The sequence below is a fragment of the Apodemus sylvaticus genome, chromosome 3 (genome assembly GCF_947179515.1).
Source record: "Apodemus sylvaticus chromosome 3, mApoSyl1.1, whole genome shotgun sequence".
Taxonomy (NCBI): domain Eukaryota; kingdom Metazoa; phylum Chordata; class Mammalia; order Rodentia; family Muridae; genus Apodemus; species Apodemus sylvaticus.
Genome location: NC_067474.1, coordinates 21670325 through 21693881, shown reverse-complemented (window position 1 = coordinate 21693881; position 23557 = coordinate 21670325).

Sequence of the window (23557 nt, the reverse complement as noted above, 5' to 3'; positions counted from 1 at the left end):
GGGTCCTTAAACATTAGTGAATGCTGGAATGTTTAATATGTGTTTGTCTATTGCTCTTTAATTTTGTTTTTGCAATTAGGTCAAGTCTTTGCTGTCAATTTAATTCTACTCATTTGTCTGTATGTGTTAGATTCATGAATAAGTGTTTTGTGGATAAAGTCATGTCTTTTACCATCTAGATATTGAAAAGAAATATATGCAATTTTAGCAAGGTGCCTAGTAATGTAACATTCAAGCAGCTGCATTAGTTTTGACACTTCTAATATTCATACTGTGTTAATACACTTTCCAGAAGTACATTTACTATGAAAACTACACACTTGAATGCTAGGAAAAGTATCCTGAAATGAGTAATGAGAAGATATTAGGAACCTTTTTCTAGTTACCTTTGTTACTGCTTATATTTTAGATGGAAAGCCAGATGGGGTAGAAAGGAATAAGATACAGCTTTTAAACATGACTGGATCTGCTGCTGAGAGCAGACTCCTTCCCCTTATGTGGGAGATCAATCACAAAACAGTTCAATAAAGATAGACTCAGATTTTACCCCTTTTCTCTTCAAGCAGCATCTGTAGAGAGTTGATGATTTACATGAAGAGACAACCCACTCCAAATGCACTCTTGTCATGGGAAGCACAGAGAAATGTTCTCTCTACCAGGACAAATGCCAAGAGAAAGAGAGTAAATGCAACCATTCCTAATGTGCTTTGGTATTGTAAACATACATGCATTATACTCAAACACTCAGGCTAATTTACTTACTGCACAAACCAATTAGATCACCTCCAATCACACACGGAAAGAGCTTAGGCTAATCTAATAAGTACAGGCATGCTCCATTTATTACTGCTTTGGATGCCTTTATAATGTTACCAACTGATCTGTAAACAGGCTTTCCAGTGAGCAGAGCTGCTTTTAGGCAGAGAAGTTCAGTGGATTACAGTTTCTGTGAGGGCAAGCAAATTTTTATCATAATTCTCAGGGTTGTGAAGGAAATTAAACTCACCAAATTAGGATGTGCCTTCTCCCCGAAACACACACAGTATTGGTTCAGTGCTTGACTGGAAGTCTAAGCTTTGCTAGTCAGGTTTCACTAACCTTTTCTCATGATTCATAAGGAAAATTAAAAGTTGGCTGTAAAGAGGTAAAAAGATGTGTAAGTTTTATGGATTCAGCTGGCCAGCTAGGCATGTCATGCAGTAGCTTCACAAGGCAGGAGTGAGGGTTGGGAGAGACCAAGCATTCACTATCATTTCCAAGCTGAGTGTGACTCTTGGAGGACCCACAAAGCTCCTGAACCTCCTTTGCTCCTAATTTAGAAGATGTGCCTAGTCTGTCTCCTCACCAACATTGCTGGGTCACGGCATTCTGCTCATCATTTCTAAGCCTTTTGGAGATCTTAGGAAAATTTCATAAAGAGTAAACCATGCCCACTGCAAGCTTTTTATTTTCATTTTTCAAGATCCTGCTTTTTCATTTCCAGGCCATGACACGCTAACTACATGGCATTAAGGGTCATGCAGAGCTATTGGTTAGGCAACGAATAAGCTTAGAAATTCAATTTCCAGTTCTATAAATCAAGCCTTTTTCATTTAAATCGCATTGAGAGAGAGAAGATCACTACCTAAATATACATTACAGACTTTGCAAAAGCTTGTATTTGACAAAATAGTTACTTAGTGATATTTACTAAGTTAAGCTCTATAGAATATAGAAAGAATATTTTCCTTGATTTTAAAGACTAAACTACTTGCTTGACTTTTGGTAGTTTTGTATATTTTTTCATATTTTAGCTATAATTTATAAGATTCCACGTAATATTTTGATATAAGGATAGAATGACTCAATGAGAATCTACAATATTTTTTAATCCTCTTAGATAGTAAAATGCATTTTTATTTAAATATTATATACATACTTATGATATAATAGCATATTTCAACATATAAATTGTATAAGTTTTAAGTCCCATAATAAGCAATTAGTCTTATAGGCAGGTGCATAGACTAGGTACCATTTGAAGATCTTAAAACCCCACTGAAGCTTAAAAACTATTCAAGGAAATACCATTACAGTACCTGAGATATGAAAGAGAAAACTCAAGGAGATTGTGGACTATGGATGCTAACAAGAAACCTCTCCCATCCCTAAAGGAGTATCTAACTTTGATCTTTTAAAGGAACATCTGTTACAAATGATGGAATATTTTAATGCTGCATTTTACCTGGCTGTTGTTTGTGTACTCTTTTCCCCAGTGGTAATATATAAGTGTCAGGGTTTGACATATTCAATATCAGCACTGAATATTTCTGTGTATTGATTTATTAAGGAAAATAATAACAGCATAAGTACACTGTACAAAATTATGTCACTCTTTCAACTCATAAGTCCACTTCAATAAAGATGTAGATTGAGAAATAAAAAATTGTCAAGAGAACTTTCTTGCTTGTTTTTTTTTTTTTTTTGAGACAAGGTCTCTCATTGGCCTAGTGGAGTTCAGTGACTGGCCTTGGCTAGCAGACTAGTGAGCTCTAAGGATCTATCTGCCTTTGACTCCCCAGTACTGACATCACAGTATATGATTGTGCTTGTTCTCCTCACATGGGTTCTGAGAATTCAACTGGGGAGCTGTGATTGTGTGGCAAGCACTTTATCAACTGAGAATCTCCCCAGCTCATCATAGTTTTACTTTAGCTCAATCTCCTGTAAACTTAATCAGGAGTTGAGAGCAATAATGTGTAAATTTGAGTTATGTAATGCATTTTTCATAAAATACATTGAGTACATTGATACTAAAAGACCACAGTAACAAGCAGAGTATAGTAAATATATCATTCCATAAATTCAATTTAATGGACTGAGTACACAAATATGGATGGACATTTGTAGAAATTTACTCTCGTGATGATGATATAATCATTTTTATTGTGACACAATCAATGTCACAGGAAGCAAAACTTGGTCAAAGACAAGTAGTAACTTTTATATGTGTATCTATTCAAATTGTCAGGATGATCATTAGAAAACAAATATTAAAATGTTCAACAAGACAGAAGGTAAATAAGGAAAGACAATTTAAAGAGTAATGGAAAGAATTAGTAATATATTAGATTACTTTTCCTATTGCTATGAGAAAATAAATAAGAAGCAACTTAATGGAAGATGGATTTGAGGATGCAACAATCATTCCAGAGAAGATGTGGCATGCTGCTGGAGTGCTTGACAGAGTTTGTGAGTTTCTTTACCTTCACATATATCAAGAACCAGAGGAGGCAATGTCATCATTCAGCTCAGTTTCTTCTTTTTCCTTTTTTTTATTAGTCCACAATACCCACTCATGGAGAAGTTCAGCCCACATCCAGAGTGGATGTTTCTCTCCTCAGTTAAATCTCTCTGGAAATGAAACACCATTATATCCACAAGGAGGCTTTGGTAATGGCCTGGGTGATATTGATCCAGTTGAGTAAATAATTGAAAATGAGCATCACAAATCCATCCCTTTTCAATTTGAAAGGCTAACACAGAACTTTAAACTACAGCATTCCAAACCCACTCTCAGTGTTTCATGTCCATCTCATAATGCAATTTGAAATTCCCAGTATGTCAACAATCCAAACACAGTTTAAAGTACGAATCCTATTCTATTCTGAGGCTTGTGGAAATCTCTTTTAAGTTTAAGTGACCACTAAAAAGAAATTATATACTTGCTGTATATAATCACATAAAATATATGTTCCCATTCTGTAAGGGAGAAAGGAAAGCATATCAAGGAAAGATTGAGCTGAGAATGGCTGGAACCAATTCATGAGAACCCCAAATCCTGGTACTAAGATACTATATTAAATAACTGTAGTTTTTGCTAGCATCTTAAACTTCAATAGTTTGAGAACCCACATTTCTTTCACTTCTGCAACAACAGCACACATAGATTCTCAATTATTAGGCCAGATCCACTCAGCCTGCATCATTTCTTGGTATATAGTTCATAGTGTTGACATCTTTGCCATCCTGGGATTTCCAAATCAATGTAAGATCCACAGTTTTATATAATAATCTTTCATGGCTTCATTATAGGAAATATGATATATTGTTTGGATACAAAACTTTCTGGTATCTTTGTACAGGCTCTGTGACATTATAACATGGTAATTTTGTTTGTCTACAAAAGAAAAGCCATGTTGAAAATACTGTTAAATTCTATTACCATCATGAGATGGAGTTTGGCCCCATTCTGCCACAGCTTTGCTGGCCTCTGTTGCACTGTGCCTGCTGAAGAAAAACATTTTCCTGGGTGATTTTGATTAAGGTATCTCTTCAAGTGACTTTCTCACCTTAATGTTTCTCTTTTCAAATGGATTTAAATGTTTCCAAGGAAAATCACGTTAGAGGTGAGCTTTTGGCTTTAAGACATCTCTCCCATTGGGGTCATTGCAAAGTCGAAGGCTTGTCCGCAGTTGTCTCCTTCGGTGTTGCAGATGCCTTGCCGGAACCATCTTTGCTCTACATCTTCAAATTTTTCCACACTTCCTTCTGTTCCAAACTCTCCACATTTTTTCATGTCTTTTAGTGCCATTTTCTATTTCCTATCTCTGTAAATCTGGATAAGAACAGTAAGTAAGAACCACACTCTGAATGCTGTTATATCTTCCATGAAACACATTAGCAAATTACTTCTGAATTCCTCTCCTTATGCGTTACCAACTCACGAGCATAATATAACACAAATGAATAGTCCTTTCTCCAAAGAGCCTGTGTTCCACTCTGAAACTGCGTGAACTAAGTCTTCCTGGCTGCATTTCTATTTGCATCTAGTTCTGCACTCTCATGAGCATGGCTCATTAAGTTCTTCTCATAGCACTGTAGATCTCTGGTAACAAACAACTCCATGCATTTACAGATTCCTCCCAAGTAATCACAGCAACAGCACCATTTCTCAATACTAATTCCCAATATTTGTTACTTTTGTCATTGGGATGCAGTGTCTGACAAGAATCAACTTATGGAAAGGAAGAATTAATTCAGGTTCATAACTGGAAGGCCTTGATATGATGTGGCTGTAAGAAGAAGGCAGAAATATTAAAGACAGAGAAACAGGGAATTTGCTGTGAAATTTTCTATCCTAGAATTGTCAGAAGCTATACCTGAAGTCCCCCCATCATGACTACCCAAACATCACACAAAGGTGGCACCAATAGACAGGCCAATGTGGATGAAAGAAACTCAGACTGTCCAAACCCTAGACAAAGATTTACAGGTAACTAAGCAGTTCTAAGAACAGGATAAACAATCTTCCCTGGGATGAATACCTAATTTGCTACCTAAAACCCAGTGATCATAACTAAAACCATACAAGTTGGAGGACCAGGCATTTTGTCCTCATTCAGGAAATCAGACAGATAAACAGATGTTGAAGCTGCTCTTCGTTTTTCCCTTTTATTAAGTCTTTGATCACAGCTTATGATATTGTGCAAATAGACATCTGCAGTGTTATTTCTGGAAACACCATCAAAGACATATCTAATGGTTTGCCACACTTACTGCTGTAGGTATGACTTAAACCAATGAACATCATAAATTCTAATAAAAAATTTTCCTTCAATCCTGTTTCAATATGCTTTCCCCACAATACTAATCAAACTCTTTAATTCCAGAGTATTAGAGCTGAAATATTCAGTCAGGATTGTTATGGAGTAAAAGTGATTGGAATGACTTCAAATTTCATTTAATATTTGCTCTTGTGTGGTTTACATATCCCTTTATGACACATTCACTCAGTTTTGAATTAAATAACAATTATTGGTCATATGTCATGAAAAATGGCTTGGAATTCTGAAGATCAAAGCTGAATAAAACTTTCAGGAAGTTTTATATGAACAGAAAGGTTGCCGCCACTTATGTGTAGTCACTGCTGTGTCCCCAAGATGTACCCATGTGTTGGTAGCTTGTCCCTGTACGACTAAAAGCTGATGAGCATTGTCCTTAGAAGGGAATGGTGTTAACTTCCATTGAAATCTCCCGAGTGGAATCTGTTATCGAAGCCTGAACCTGTCAACTGGATCACTGGTTTCTTATTTGCTGATATGATTTGTCTTTCTAGTATGCTGTCTTCTGCAGAACCAAGAGAATACTGATATGACACCCTTGAGTATCTAAATACATTTATTCTTTATAATGTAAACTTGCTTCTGGCATTGCATTCTGTTAATGAAAATGGACTACTATACTCACCAGGCAATGAAATTCATATCTAACTTACCAACTGTTGGAATGTATCCCCCACAAAAGGAAAACTAAAGTTAATGGAAATAAAGGAGACAAAATAAAGGGCAGTTATAAAAAGATTTGATCAGGGGATGATAAATGAGAAGGGAGAATAAGAGAGCCAAAGTCAGGTAGGGTTCTTTCATCTCCACAAAATTTTAATTACTTATTCTCAAACTGATAAAAAAGCATCATAAAATGTATAAAAATATTATTTGAGAACAGGAAAAAAATAAATAAGAGTGTGGATAGCAGAGAGACAAATATAAATGCAGAAAATCTATCAGTTGCATTTCCTTTTCACCTCAGTGTGAAAGCGTGAGGACTTACCTTGTGGTGCTTATGTTTGGAGTGAAAATAAAGGAAACAGATTCAGCAGACAATTAGTTTATTCTTGACTTTATGTGTCCTAAAGATTTATAAAACTTCTAAACTATGTACAATATAAAAATATTAATGAACTTACTAGGCACAGACATTTACTTTAATATCATTATTTTTCATAGAAGATTCTTTAAATGTTATTTTTCTTGATACCAATTTTATAAACTTCTTTATTCTTTTGAGATCACACTATTAGATCATTTTTCCTCTTTCCTTACTCCAAATATTCCCCTGCAATTACTCCTTGTTGCTTTCTTTAAACATTTATGGGCTTTTTTTCTGTTGCATACACACACACACACACACACACACACACACACACACACACACACACACGGACATATCCTTCATACACATGCAACCTGTTCAGTTTGTATGTACTTGTATGTGTGTGGTTTGAGGTTCTGACCATTTGGTATTAGATAACCATTTAGCATGTTTCTTCCATGGAAGACTATGCTTCCTACCCCTAGTATTCTTTAGTTGCCTGTAAATTTGTATAGGGTTTAGGTCTTCTGAGCTTCTTCCATTAACAGTGGCATATCAACTGGGGCCTTCCTTGTTCATTTCAGGCCCTGGTTTGACAGACATGTTAATGAAACTTCAGGTATAGCTTCTGACATTTCTCAGAGACACAATTTCTCCACAAACTCCCCATTCCTCCACAAAATCTCCATATCCTCTAAGGAGAATAATATAAGGAGAACTTATATTATTATTTGTTCTCTCCACCCAACTATTTTCACATTTATCCCTGAGCCATAGAGGCTGGAGTTTTCTTGTAGATATATTGATTGAAACTGAGCCCTACAATGACATTTTGATTGGCTGTATTTTACTGTAATGGTTTCTGTTTATTGCAAATAGATGGAGAGTTAGGAATACACTTTATGTGGGTATAAAGATAAACATTTGTAAAGTAGATAGTGATTATTATGGCTTACTAAGCTAGCAGTTGTAGGTTCTCCACTAAGACTCATGATTTTACTAATACTGAGTAGTTGGCTAGATTTTCAGTACCAGGTATAGTTTTCCACTCATTTAGTAGGTCTTAATTCCAATTAGAGAGCTGTTGGCTACCAGCAGGCATAGTATATGTCCCACTACTATGCCCTTAAGGTTTTCATAGGATGCTGGGTTTTGCTTTTCTTCACAACCCTCATACTACATAGGTTGAATTGTTGGTTGCTTCCCATTTTGGAAGCTTGCGGTCTTCTAGTATCATGAAAGCTAGTCATCAGGGAAGGTACTTTAAGATCAGATCCAGGTTGGAGGACACTTCTGGTCACTGTGTTTGAAGAGCTTGGTATCTTAAGCAATGGAGGCAATGGATGGGCAACCAAGGGTGATAACAATAGCCTGTGATGTTTTGGGAGACTCTTGGACTATTTAGGCCGATGACTTAAAACAGGCCTTATCATGCCTGATTTGGGGAATTTTGTTAGGTGGTCTATGGCTCCTGCATAGAGCATTGTCAGCTCAGATGGGAAACTTTTATTTGAACTATATATAAATATTTATACACCAACTTATATGTGTCATAGGTAATTTTAGGTAGTTAATAGTATAATTTCTTGTGACATTTTAGGACACTTTATTCTTATTTTACTCTCCTCCCATTTCTTTTATATTTCTCTCCATTTTTGATATCTATTTTTTAGTGTTCATATTCAATAGAGTCCATTCTTTTATTTTTTTAAAATAAACTGAGAATTTTTTTCAAATGTCTTGACAGGACATTTTAAAGAACATTTATAGATCCTGCGCATAAAAATAAAATTATTCCAAAGATTAATTTAAAAATATTCTTCCAAATTACTTTTTCTTTTGAAAAGTATTTTTTCATTTAATATTAAAGCATCTCTCTACTTTAAAAGGATAAATTAAATTTATTTATTTAAAAATTGTATTTCTGAAAGGGATAAAAATTGGAAAGGAAGAAGTCAAACTATCAGTATTTGCAGATGATATGATTGTATACTTAAGTGACCCTAAAAACTCTACTAGAAAACTCCTACAGCTGATAAACAACTTCAGCAAAGTGGCTGGCTACAAAATCAATGCAAGCAAATCAGTAACCTTTATATATTCAAAGGATTAGCAGACTGAGAAAGAAATTAGGGAAATGACTCCCTTCACAATAGTTACAAACAGCATAATGTATCTTGGGGTGACTCGAACCAAACAAGTGAAAGACCTATATGACAAGAACTTCAGATCTCTGAAGAAGGAAATCGAAGAAGATCTCAGAAAATGGAAAAAATCTTCCATGTTCGTGGATTGGCGGGATTAATATAGCTAAAATGGCCATCTTGCCAAAGGCAATCTACAGATTCAATGCTATCCCCATAAAAATCCCAACCCAGTTCTTCATAGAGCTAGAAAGAGCAATTCTCAAATTCATCTGGAATAACAAAAAACCCAGGATAGCTAAAACTATTCTCAACAGTAAAAGAGCTTCAGGGGGATTCAGTATCCCAGACTTTAAACTTTACTACAGAGCAATAGTGATAAAAACTGCATGGTATTTGTACAATATCAGGCAAGTAGATCAATCGAATAGGATTGAAGACCCGGAAATGAACCAACACACCTATGGTCACTTGATCTTCGACAAAGGAGCTGAAAGCATCCAGTGGAAAAAAGATAGTCTTTTCAACAAATGGTGCTGGTTCAATTAGAGGTCAGCATGCAGAAGAATGCAAATTGATCCATTCTTGTCTCCTTGTACTAAGCTCAACTCCAAATGGATCAAGGACCTCCACATAAAACCTGACACACTGAAACTAATCGAAAAGAAACTGGGGAAGACCCTGGAGGAAATGGGCACAGGGGAAAAGTTCCTGAATAGAACACCAATAGCTTATGCTCTAAGATCAAGAATTGACAAATGGGACCTCATAAAACTACAAAGTTTCTGTAAGGCAAAGGACACTGTCAAAAGGACAAAACATCAAACAACAGATTGGGAAAGGATCTTCACCAACCCTAAATCCGACAGAGGGCTAATATCTAATATATATAAAGAACTCAAGAAAGTAGAACCCAGAGAACCAAATAACCCCATTAAAAAGTGGGGTACAGAGCTAAACAAAGAATTTTCACATGAAGAACTTCGGAGAGCTGAGAAACACCTTAAGAAATGTTCAATATCATTAATCATTAGGGAAATGCAAATCAAAACAACCCTGAGATTTCACCTCACACCAGTCAGAATGGCTAAGGTCAAAAACTCAGGAGACAGCAGGGGTTGGCGAGGATGTGGAGAAAGAGGAACACTCCTCCACTGCTGGTGGGATTGCAAGATGGTACAACCACTTTGGAAATCAGTCTGGATGTTCCTCAGAAAACTTGGCATGACACTTCCTGGGGACCCTGTTATACCACTCCTGGGCATATATCCAGAGGATTCTTCAGCATGCAATAAGGACACATGCTCCACTATGTTCATAGCAGTCCTATTTGTAGTAGCCAGAAGCTGGAAAGAACCTAGGTGTCCTTCAACGGAGGAATGGATACAAAAAATGTGGTATATTTACACAATGGAGTACTATTTAGCCATTAGAAACAATGAATTCATGAAATTCTTAGACAAATGGATGGAGCTGGCGAACATCATACTAATTGAGGTAACCCAGTCTCAAAAGATCAATCATGGTATGCACTCACTGATCAGTATATATTAGCCTAGAAACTTTGAATACCCAAGACATAATCCACAAATTAAATGATGTCCAAAAAGAATGGAGGAGTGGTCCCTGGTTATGGAAAGACTCAGTGCAAGAGTATAGGGGAATTACAGAACAGGGAAGTTAGAAGGGGTAGATGGAGGAACAGGGAGAGGGAAGAGGGCTTATGGGACTTGTGGGGAGTGGGGACCCAGAAAAGGGGAAATCATTTGAAATGTAAATAAAAAATATATCAATAAAAAAAGAAAAAAATTGTATTTCTGGTTTCTTTCCAGCTTCTGGCTATTATAAATAAGGCAGCTATGAACATAGTGGGACATGTGTCCTTGTTACATGTAGGAGCACCTTCTGGGTATATGCCCAGGAGTGGTGTAGCTGGTTCCACAGGTAGTACTATGTCTAATTTTCTGAGAGCTCGTCAAACTGATTTCCAGAGTGGTTTTATCAGCTTGCAATCCCATCAACAATGAAGAAGTGTTCCTCTTTTCCCACATCCTTTCCAGCATCTGCTGTCCCCTGAGTTTTTCATCTCAGCCATTCTGACTGGTGTAAGGTGGAATCTCAGTGTTGTTTTGATTTGCATTTCCCTGATAAGTAAGGATGCTGAACATTTCTTTAGGTGCTTTAGAGCCATTTATGTTTCCTCAGTTGAGAATTCCCTGTTTAGCTCTGTACCCCATTTTTAATAGGGTTATTTAATTCTCTGGAGACTAACTTCTTGAGTTCCTTGTATACATTGGATATTAGCCCCCTATCAGACGTAGGGGTAGTAAAGATCTTTTCCCAATTTGTTGGTTGCCATTTTGGCCTATTGACTATGTTCTTTGCCTTACAGAAGCTTTGCAGTTTTATGAGGTACCATTTATCGATTCTTGTTCTTAGAGCATAAGCCATTGGTGTTCTGTTCAGAAACTTTTCCCCTGTGCCCATGTGTTCAAGGTTTGTCCCCACTTTCTCCTCTATAAGCTTCAGTTTGTCTGATTTTATGTGTAGATCTTTGATCCACTTGGACTTGCACTTTATACAAGGAGATAAGAATGGGTCGTTTTGCATTTTTCTGCATGAGATCCAACACCATTTGTTAAAAATGCTGTCTTTTTTTCCACTGGATTTTTTTTAGCTCCTTTGTCAAATATCAAGTGACCGTACATGTGTGGGTTCTTTTCTGGGTCTTCAATTCTATTCCATTGATCTTCCTGCCTGTCTGCATACCAATACCAAACAGGTTTTTATCACTATCACTCTGTAGTAGAGCTTGAGATCAGGAATGGTGATTCCCCCAGAATATCTTTTGTTGTGCAGAATAGTTTTTGCTATCCTGGCTTTTTTGTTATTCCAGATGAATTTGAGAATTGCTCTTTCTAGATTTATGAAGAATTGATTTGAAATTTCGATGGGGATTGCGTTGAATCTGTAGATTGCTTTCAGCAAGATGGCCATTTTTACTATATTGATCCTGCCAATCCATGAACATGGGAGAACTTTCCATCTTCTGAGACTTTCTTTGATTTCTTTCTTCAGAGGCTTAAAGTTCTTGTCATATAGACCCTTCACTTGCTTTGTCAGGGTCACACTTATGTATGAAATGTTATTTGGGACTATTGTGAAGGGTGTCATTTCCCTAATTTCTTTCTCATCTTGTTTATCCTTTGAGTAGAGGAAGACTACTGATTTGCTTGAGTTAATTTTATATCTAGCCACTTTGTGGTATATATACACAATGGCGTACTATTCAGCTATTAAAAACAATGAATTCATGAAATTCTTAGGCAAATGGATGGAACTAGAAAGTGTCATCCTGAGTGAGGTAACCCAGTCACAAAAGGAACCCACATGGTGTGCACTCACTAATAAGTGGATGCTAGTCCAAAAGCTCAAAATAAACAAGCTACAATTAACCCAGCACAGGAAGCTCAAGAAGATGGAGGACTTAAGTGAGGGTGCTATGGTTCCTCTAAGAACGGGAACATAATTCTCACAGGAGCAATAATGGAGGCAATGTATGGGGGCAGAGTCTGAAGTAAAGGCCACCCAGCAACTGCCCTACCTGGGGATTCATCCTATAAACAATAACCAAACCCAGACACTACGACAAGAACCGTGTGCCAAAAGGAGCATGCTATGGCTGTCTCCAGAGGGGCCTTGCCAGAGCCCTACAAATTCAGAGGCAGAAACTAGCAACCAACTATTGGACTGGGCTTGGGGTCCCCAACGGAGGATCTGGAGGGTGGTCCAGAGGAGCTGAAGGGGTATATAGCCCCATGGGAAGAACAATGACTTTGGACACCCAGACACCCCAAGACTCCCAGGAACTGAACCATCAACCAAGGGGTATACATGGTTCCAGCCAAAAATGTGGCAGAGGAATGCCTTGTTGGGCATCAGTGGGCGGAGTGGTTTTTGGTCAGGTAAAGGCACAACAGAGGCTACAATAAAGGGAAACAGATTGGAGGGGGGGAGTTGGGGGAAGGTGGGACTGTGTTGGGTAGAGGGGCATATACATGGAGGCAGGGGGTGAGAGGAGGGGTAGGGAATCGTTGGGAAGGAGGGCTTTTGGGAGGGGGAAATTGGGAACTGTTTTACCATTGGCAATATAAATGAAGAAGACACTCAATAAAAAAAATAAAAATTGTATTTCTTTTCCATTCAATATGTATATATTATTGACAACTGGTGGTAATATAAGAACGGAAACAGTTCTGTATAAAAACAGAACAAAGTGTCTACCATTGACATGACTTCTATTGAATAAAATTGGAGAAAAGACTGTTCATGGAAAATTCTAATTATGGCCACTTTTAAGTAAATATTTATTTTTCTCTCATACATTTATCCTGACTTCAGCTTTTCCTCTCTCCACTCTTCTCTGCACTGGGACCCTAATGGAAGAGTTAGAGGAAGGACTGAAGGAGCTGAAGGGGTTTGCAACCCCATAGGAAGAATAACAATATCAACCAACCAGACACACCCCCATAGCTCTCAGGGACTAAACCACCAAACAAAGAGTACACATGGAGAGACCCATGACTCAAGCTGCTTATGTAAGCAGAGGATGACCTTATTAATAGGAGGGAGGCCCTTGGTCCTTTGGAGGCTTGACGCAATAGTGTAGGGGGATGTTGGGGAGGTAAGGGTCAAGTGGGTGAGTGAGTAGGGGGGGCATCCTCATAGGAGCGGGGGAAGGGGCTTGGGATAGGGGGGATTGTGGAGAAGAAACTGTGAAGGTGGATAACATTTGAAATGTAAATAAATAAAATATCCAATTAAAAAAGTTAACAGGAAAAAAAAAGACTAGGCACAAACCCTCATATCAAGGCTGAATGAAACAATACAGTAGGAGGAAAAGGATTCCAAGGGCAGGCAAAAGAGTCATGCACAACCCTATTTCCATTGTTAGGAGTCCCAATGCTGTTTACACAGCCACATTGTATATGCAAAATACCCAGCTCAGCCTCATACAGGCTCTGTGATTGTGGCTCCAGTTTTTGTGAGCCTTTCTGAGCTCTGCTTAATTGATTCATTGGGTCAAGTTCTCATGATGTCCTTGATTTTTCAGGCTCCTCCAATCTTTTTCCTCCTCTTCTTGAGGGTTTCTGAGCTGAGTCTAATATTTGACTGTGTGTCTCTGCATCTGCTCTCTCCAGAGGTTAGATGAAGCCTCTAGGTCTTTGGCTATCCAGCCTCTGAATCCTGGACATGTAGGTAGTGTCAGACATGGGCTCCCTCTCATGGTATGGGCCTCAAGTTGGACCAATCATTGGTTGGCTACTCACAGTCAAATATCTTGCAGGTTGTTTATGATTTTATAGCTCTTGGGTTTTTTTGTTTTGTTTACTTTTATTTTTATATTTTTTGGTCGAGCATCAATTCTCCTGCATGGATTGTACTTCTCTTAATAGCATCTTCCCCTCTCTGGTATCATGAGTGCTTGTTTCGAGTACTAGTTCTGTGTCTTTTGGAAAACTTTAATGTTTGTCTTTTGGTTCACCATAGTAGTTCCTCCTTTTGAGTCTATGTGGTTTTTCTCCTTTCAATACTGCTTTTATGGAAAGAGTATTGTGTTCAAATGATATCCTCTTCAGAGCATCTTCCTTTCAGTTACCAACAATAATCATTCCATATGCAGCTCATCATTGTGACAGATTTGAGAAAGGAACATGATACATGTTAGAAATTCCTGCTTAGTCTCTCACAGGGTTGTTGCAGGAAATCATAAAAAATGAACCCAGCTGGGCAGTGGTGGCACACACCTTTAATCTCAGCACTTGGGAGGTGTAGGCAGGTGGATTTCTGAGTTTGAGGTCAGCCTGGTCTATAGAGTGAGTTCCAGGACAGCCAGGGCTACACAGAGAAACTCTGTATTGAAAAACCAAAGAACCAAAAACAGCCTATTAACTCTTCGAGGTGCCAGACCTTGCTCCAGTGATCAGGTGCTTGTCCGTGGAGCCACTAGTTCTTCTTCAGCCATAAACCCATCTAGTCAGTGATCCCACATTCCAGTAACTAAGTGACATCCACAACCTCATGGTTAGAAATCACAATACCCAGTAACAGATAGAATTAGGACTCTTACAGCTTAAAGTTAACCAATTAGATGTCTGTAACAATAGAATCACAATTTACAAGATGCCAGTACCACAATTTCAGAGCCAATGGGTATAAAAGCTGTATCCCAATATTTCTAACCTTGTGAAATCATAGCTACTCGTGGCTGGTAAACGCCACTCAGGCACACATCTGCAGACATCTTCTTCCCCATCCTACTCTGAGAGCTCCCTCTCTCTCTGCAGCTCTTAGCTCCACGTCCCTTTTCCCTGTCCAATCACAGGCCTCCCATTGCCCTAATGCGATTAGACAGGGAAAATCCGACAACGCAGGCTTGCATTGAAATTTTAGTTTTCTAATTTTTCACAAATGTTTGGCACTGGTCTTTTGCAGCATCCGGTAGCATTCACTGTCTGAGATATGCTCCAATTATTGCCACATTTTCTGCCTATTATTACAAATATTTTCAGCATATCATAAAGAACAATGGTTGCCTCAGTAGAATATAATTTGTCTCCATTCAGTATTTTTTTTTTTATAAATGTCAACATAATCTTCCAAGTATCATTCAGTCAGGTTGTATGAAGTACTGAGTCAAGCTTGCATTATCTACCAAACACATGATATAAAATATTGTGTATTCTGTAGCTCTGCGTGCAATGTGTTAAATGAATTTAAATGCATAGTTATTTCCTAATAGTGTTAGCAGAAATCTCCATATGTAACAGGCAAAATTCCCTAAACATACTGGTTATAAACCTGTATTTGAAACATTATTTTTGATAATTATACAGCTTGAAGAAAATTTCAAATAAAAATATAAATAAGTATGTATATAAATACATGAATGCAAATTTGATATACTCATCATGTATATCTTCTTAATGGAATGTTTAGATGATAAACAACCTTGCTGTTACTATAAAATACTTGAAATAAAAAACTTATAAAAAGAAGTACCCAACTTCAAATTATTGTATAAAGCTGTAATGATAAAATGGCCTGATACTAGCATAAAAATAGAAATGTAGACCAACGGAATAGATGACCCAGAAATAAAACATAAAAGCCATGCCCACTTAATTTTTGACAAAGAAGTAAAAAGAATATACATTGGAACGAAGAGAGCCTATTCAACAAATGGTGCCGGCAAACTTGGATCTCTACCTACAGAGGGATCAAATTAGACTCTTATTTTTCACTCCATACAAAAATCAATTCAAAAAGGATCAAAGTCCTTAATTTCAAACCTGAAACATTTAGAATTTTAGAAGACAACCTAGGAGGGAATATACTTCATGATATTGAGGAGGGCAAAACTTTTTGAAAAGAACACCAACAGCACAGGAATGAAACCCACATAGCAAGAGATGAGACTACATGGAATTAAAAGTGTCTAGACAACAAAGAAAACAATTAGGTCTAACAGACAAATCACAGAACTAATTGGAGAAAGTCTTTACCAGCTTCCCTCCAGAGAAGGGGCTACTGTATGGAATTTACTAAGATTTGAAGAAATTAAATACCAAGAAAATAAAATTGCCAATAATATATCAGGCAAGTAAACTGAATAGATAGTTATAAAACATTATCACAAATAGTCAATAACTAATTTAAAAAGTGTTCAATATTCCTAATCTTCAAAGAAATACAAATTAAAACTACATTGAAATAACAACTTATCCTGGTCAGAATGGTATTCATCAATCTGAAAACAAATGTTGGTAAAGGATAGAGGGGGAGTTGAGAGAGAGAGAGAGAGAGAGAGAGAGAGAGAGAGAGAGAGAGAGAGAGAGAGAAGAGACTCTTATTCACTCAGCAAAATTATAATAAATTGATACATCCACTGTCAATATCATTTAAAACCAGTTATTTTAATGAATTTGCAGATAAATGGATAGACTTAAAATACATAATGATAATTGAGGTCACAAAATATCAGAAAGAGAATAAAACATGCTCCTTCTCATCTGTAGCATCTGGATAATCATATATGTTTATGTTTTAGCAAATATACATGCTGTTACAGTATAGCATGAAGAAAGTCAAAATCAAAAAATGCTCAGTAGAAAGAGATAAGCAAGAATGGAAAGCATAACAAACTCAGGAGTGACGCCTGAGGATGCAAAGGTAATTGTTTATCCAGTTATAATCTATTTACAAAGTTTTTGTTTTGTTTGTATTTAGTGCGTAAAATATAACTAACACTGAAGTTTAAAATGTAATGTGATGTTCCACAGCTTCTTTCCTGAAGGCCTACTCTTATTGTGTGTAGAAGTTTCTTGAGTTTTATAGACTTCATGTTTTAGTTTTGATGCTGTTTTTATTCATTTGTAAGTTTTTCTAATGAAGTTTATTAAAAAAAAAAACAAAGAGACAAAGAGAGAGTGGATATTTTGGCTCAGAGCTGTGTAGGTTCTAGTCCATTGCTTCTACAAGTCTGGGGGAAGTGACAAAATTAACAAAGTACATTCTCTTCATGGCTACATCATAGAGAACAGAGGGAAGGACCCAAGTGCCCAAATGGCCTTCTTTGTCACAAACGCCTAAGAGAACCCAGTAGATCCACCTTTGAAGAGTCTCCTACTTCTCAAATACAACACAGACTGGAGATGAAAGCTTTGACACAGGAATCTTTGGGGACATTTGAGAATAAGTATAACATAGCAATGTAGATTGCATTGCAAAAACCTATCAACCTGGCTGACAGACATCAGATCAGGAAGAAGTAAGAACCAACCCTATTATTTTCATTTCTAGGGCTGATATTCACATTTTTCTTCAGTGGAACTTGTAGGTTAATACTCAGCAACCTTCCCATGATTGGATTTGTAACACATCCTGTGAGACTCTGCTCAGTTACCTTGCTTGTTGAGGTTTTTCTCACAGAAACATGCACTTCTGAAGGCAAGGAGGGCGGAGAGTGCTTCCAGACACTCCTTCCTTTCTTCCTGGTGAACTCTGATTTGGTCTTAGGTGGCTGTCATGAGGAGGTTGGCAAAATTTCATCTTCTTATGCCTGATATCCTATGGCCATTATCAGATATTTTAGATAATGTCTATTCTTCTGGATCTTTGTCAAACAGCAGCAACTCCTAATTTTCTGTATCAGCTTCTGAGACCTAGTGGTGATCCCTTGGTCCTGCATTTCAGCCCTTCTGGGGCTTTTCTGTTTTCCCTAATGAGGTCCATTTCTACTGGAAAGACTGAAAAGAACTTAATTCATCTTTCAGCCCAGGAATTATGTCCATTTTGAAATATTTTATTTCATATAATTAGAAAAATCCAGACAGACATAAATTCACAAAAAGCAGGCCAACATAAATGGACATGAAAGATGTACAGACGTGCATAGGACTCACGTTCTCATGGGATTCCAGAGCACTTGTTTTTGCTTCAATTGCAGACAACAAGAAGATGTCGTGTACAGGAAAGGAGAAGTAGTCATATACAAGCCAAGAAGGGCCCTCGCTAGACTCCACCCATGTTATCTTCTGAGTAGTTTCTGCTATTCAGAACTGTGGTTAAAGAAACCTGTTGTCCATGCCACCTAGTCCACAGGATATTGCTATGACCAGAGTCTGTAAAACATGAAACATTTTCCCCACTTTATTAACATAATCCCTATTACAAAAACAAAACATGAAAACATACAAACAAAAATGGCAAACCAAAGGAACAAACAAAAACTAGCGGAACACTCTGCAAACACTACACGGAGGGGAACAACATTACCAGAAAAAAAATTTGAGTGCCTCATGTATTGTGGTATCAGTCAGCAGATGACATGGAGACAGACAACTCAAATTTACTTTACAAGTGAAGGCATTTCCCTGTAAAATACACCTCTCTTTTAGTTTTTATTTCCCTTTCTTCTGTTTTCTCTTCTGACTTCTCTTCTGTTTTCTCTTCTGACTCATTATACTCACCCACACATTTCAGCATGCCTTTGCGATGTGATGGATTGTGTGCTGGGCATAAAAGATCCACCAAGAAAAGCTATGCTTCCTTTTTATTTTATTTTTTTTATTTTAATGACTAATCTGGAAAGCTTCCCAGATGAAACATTTATTACACTAAATGCATTCTGCTGAAGAGGAAATTGGCCAGAGACACATCAGGCGACTACATGTATTTACAGTATGTTGACCTCTCTTCTTTCCATTTCTGTGAAACATCTGTGAGTAATCTTGACAACATTTTTGACCTATGACTGGTTATTTGAAATCAGACATTTGAATTTCTGATATGTCCCTTCATGTTTATATAGCCAACGAACCATCTTTATAGGACAGTTTGAAGTCAAACACTAGCTTCCCGATTTAATGGAGATTGATAGAAAGTTAGAGTTTTATTTGTTTGCTTGTGTTATGTATTAAAATAATATAATTTTATGGAAAAAATATGAAATTCCTTAGGAGTTATTGTGGAGCACACTCTCTCCTTCAGTCATGCAGCAAAGAAACTGTTCAGTATTCTGTTTAACATTAGCAAAGGATCTTTGGGTATTTCCCCTGAGGCTTTAGGCACTTGTTTAAGAGAAAAGACTATTTCATTACACTGATGTAGAAATCTGTGGCTTTCTAAAAATAAAAGACTGCAACATTAATAATAAAATCTAAGCTTTGGTAATAAAAATAGTAAAAAAGTAATGCTTTAAAAGATGAACATTTTTAATTAGCATGACTATATCACAAGCGCAAACGTACAACTGACTGCATAAGATAGGCCACTGACAAAATGTCAGTTTAATAAACCATTGGGTAAAATTATCTGAAGGCAATGCATTTATAAAGCAAAAAGGATTTCCATGTTTATATATCATCACCTACATACATTGCTCTACATATGTAAATATTGTAATCTCTGAGAACCATTTGAGATCTGAAACATTTCCAGGGCACATGGGATAAGGGATACTCAACTTGAACTGGACTGGTGAGTTTTAATGACATGAAGATTTGAGAGGACATATGAAGGAATAATATTTTCCACAAAAATGAACTTCGAAAGGATGCGTTCTCCCCAGCGTCTTACAAAAGTCACACAGAGCTGCCACACAGAGTTGTGACAACCAGTTCCATGTTCCATAGACTGAGCTCCATCTCCCTTTTGTGTTGGCCAGGAATGGGACTAATAATATAATATACTGATCATTGCTCCATCAAATTGGACTGTATATGGCCAACAGAAGGAAAGCATATCTGCCACTAGCCATCTGCCCCTGTGAAGACCAACTGTGAAATGTGATGGCATTGTGGTTACTCCTGAGGGAAGTGCTGTGCTCTGAAGCCCACTGGCTTGTGAGATACACCTGGAGTGGAGGACTGTCTGTCCTCTAATGCACTGTGATCTCTTGTGCCATGAGATCTCAGAAAATTATTATTTTTTATATAACGTTTATTTTGTGACAATTTTACACATGCATTCTGGATCCCTGCCTGTCTTCCTTTCTCTCAGATGCTTCACTCTTCCCTATGTGACCCTTTCCAAGATGGATGACTTTTGGTGTGGTGGTGGTGTGTGTGTGTGTGTGTGTGTGTGTGTGTGTGTGTGTGAGTGCGCACTTGTGAGTGTGCCAATGCACATCCTATTGAGTTTAATTGGATCATGTGATTGTTGAGGCTATCCATTATAGCCTAGTAAGATAATTATTAGAAACAGAGCTAAAAGCAATGACTTCCCTTACTCTAAATTTATCTGTAGGAAACAATTTCATAGTTAAGGGTAGTTATCTTTGTCTGCATATTGGTGGGCCTATTTTTGCACAGACTCAGCACAGTCATCTGGAGTTTTTGAGAGTCTGTGATTGTAAAGACTGTGTGTTGGGAGAAGATGGCCTTTAATAATTCTTCATCTCTTACACATCAAGCAGTCTTTCTGTCCCCAATTCCTGTGTTCTCTGATGTCTTGTTTAGGGCTGAGAATTCAAGCTCTACTTATTCTCAGCATCTTGTGCAGCTATAAGTCTCTGCCTTAATTGTGGTTTTGTGCAACATGTTTTCTGCCAAAAACTTGAGAGGAATAGAGTTTGCCTCATATAAGAATTGAGAATAAGCGAAACACCGCAGACCAAATGATTACTAAGGAATAGGTCAAGATTCTTAACAGCTTATCATGATAAATTAACATTTAAAAATCTCATCTCATTCTGGTACCCATCCTTTATAATGCCACCTTGTGAGAAGATGGTGTCAGCACTATTAAAGCAACATGAAACCCATTTCCTCTGAAGCTCCTTAGCCCTTTCCAAGTAGTTAGCAGAGAATTATTCACAGGCACAGTAAAAAACTCACCTGCTTTGTGTTCTCCATTTTGGGGTTAGACTCTTACTTTGTACTCTAACTTTTTTTTTGAAGAAAGAAACTATAGAGAAAATTTGATCCATTCTTTAAGAAAACACACAGAGAATGAATGCTAGAATAAATCATAAGTAGGCAAGGAGTCAAGTAAAATTTATGCACACATATGTTTATTGATGTATAAAATTAGAATAATTTTAATAAAAGAATCAACTGGGTATCCATAATATGTATTACATATATGTATTTCTTTTAAAAAATTGCACTATTATATTGATTGGCAATATTCCCCTTAGAATCACCTCTGTAATGCAGAAGTTTTAAGGAACAGCTGGAGCATCATTAAATGCCTTTAGGAAACTCCTCATCTCTGAGTTGTCTGAGATAAGGATAACATTTTAGCCTATTCTGTACTTTAGATGAAATGCATTGATGTGGACCTATAGCATGCTAAAGTCTTTTGTCATTGAACAAATTCCACAGTAGGCAAGGTACACTGTAAGTCACAGAACATTAAAAAGATCATTCAAGCAAAAGAAAATAATGAACTGGGAGGCCATAAATCTCAAAGCCCTTGGTGACTGTTAAAAATCTGCCAAAATTCACTGTCTAATGATGTGATTCCAATCAACCCAATTTATCAACCTTATGGGCTGATTAAAACTATATTACTCCATTAAGATTAACTCTTTACTTCTGGGAATTAAGGTTCTGTGAAATAAAACTCTAGATTCATCACCTGGGATCTAGTGACTACAAATTCTTAGTGACTATAATAACAGAATTTGTGATTCTTAGACTTTCACCTGGTTTGTGTGTATATATTTACAATACTATGGTATTTTTTTTACAGTTTTAAAAAGCATGCATTTATCTTGAAATCAGCACCTAATTTCAAAAAGAGTTCAATTCAGCCCAGAAAAAAGCCCATCCAACCCCTCTCACTGAGTCTGCAGTCTTAGCCCTCCCTCAGGTATATAATCAGAAAGTGTCTGCTTACATATTGAAGAGGGAGGGGGTTCCATTAATCTCAGAAAAGCATTCTTTGTGTAGAAAAAAAAAGGGTCTCATTCCACACTTTTTCCACATAAAAATGTGACATTCAAGTCGAAGTGGATGGAATTCGTTTTTATGAATAGAGCCCTTGCTGACCAATTCTTTTCTAGGGAGGGTAATGGGCAAATGCTATCCAGATGCGTTCCTCTGGAATGGTTCCCAGTTTGGAGAAGTGAAAACTACTGTACTTGCAGTATAATGAAGGGCTTCAGGGAAACACAATATCTCCTCATGTAGTGCAATTCCACCCCCCCCTCCTGTCTGCCTGCTCTTCTAAAGCCTAGGCTGTCACGGAGATCTCGCATGTCACACTGATAACTCAGAGTCATCTGGAAAAGCTGATCCCTCCCTTCACTCAGCGACAGCAGAATAACCAAATCAAAATTGCGAGCAAGTCACGTGCCTTCTCAAACCTTCAGACAAAGAGGTTTACCAGTATATGACTCCATGTTTGTCCCTTTAATAGACAAAGGGAAAAACGCTTCCTCCTTGCTCTCAATCTAGTTCCACATCTTTTAGATTCTATTCCAATTCTAGTCCTCTTTGGCCATCCCTCTGGTGTGGAATACCCTCTTCTGCTTGCCTACTTAATTATCTGTAGTCCATAGGTCTAACTACTGACAAGCTGTGGTTCACATTTCTAGTTGTACTTCATGTGCTTTTGGTCTTTTCTCTCTTTCATTTTTTTAAACTTTTTTATTTCTATTTTTATATCTATTTTTGATATGGCCATCATTTTACATCTATTATTTTGATATGAACATTGGAGATTTGTTTTGTATACACACACACACACACACAATCTGTATGGATTTATAGTTATTTGTTCTGACACAAATCTGATCTAGCATAAGAAATCTCCATTAGTCCTAATAGCAATCTCCACATCCTCCTGATTGTGACTTGGTGGGGCTAAGGGTGTTCACTGAGGATGGAATCGTACGTTTGGTTAACCTCTGATGTATAGCTTATTGTTGAAGCATCCTGTGTAACAATTCTTAACTTCTGTTTTTAAGCAGGATGTAAAGTCCATGCTGTGTACCGAAGTATCAATTTAGAGCTAGGGAATTTGATAAAGAAGCACATTTCTAACATATATAATAGTATATACTTAGCTCAAGACTATGACAAAATATACACTAGGTGACATAAGGAACAGAGGTTTTCTCAAGGCTAAGAAACCTGGAAGTCTAGGATTAGGGGCCAGCATGAATGACTTCTGTTACATGCCTGTATGTATTCTCTCATTCTATTTTCTAAGTCTTTTTGTAGACAGAAAGAAGATCTTTGATGTCTCTTTCCATAAACACACCAGTCCTA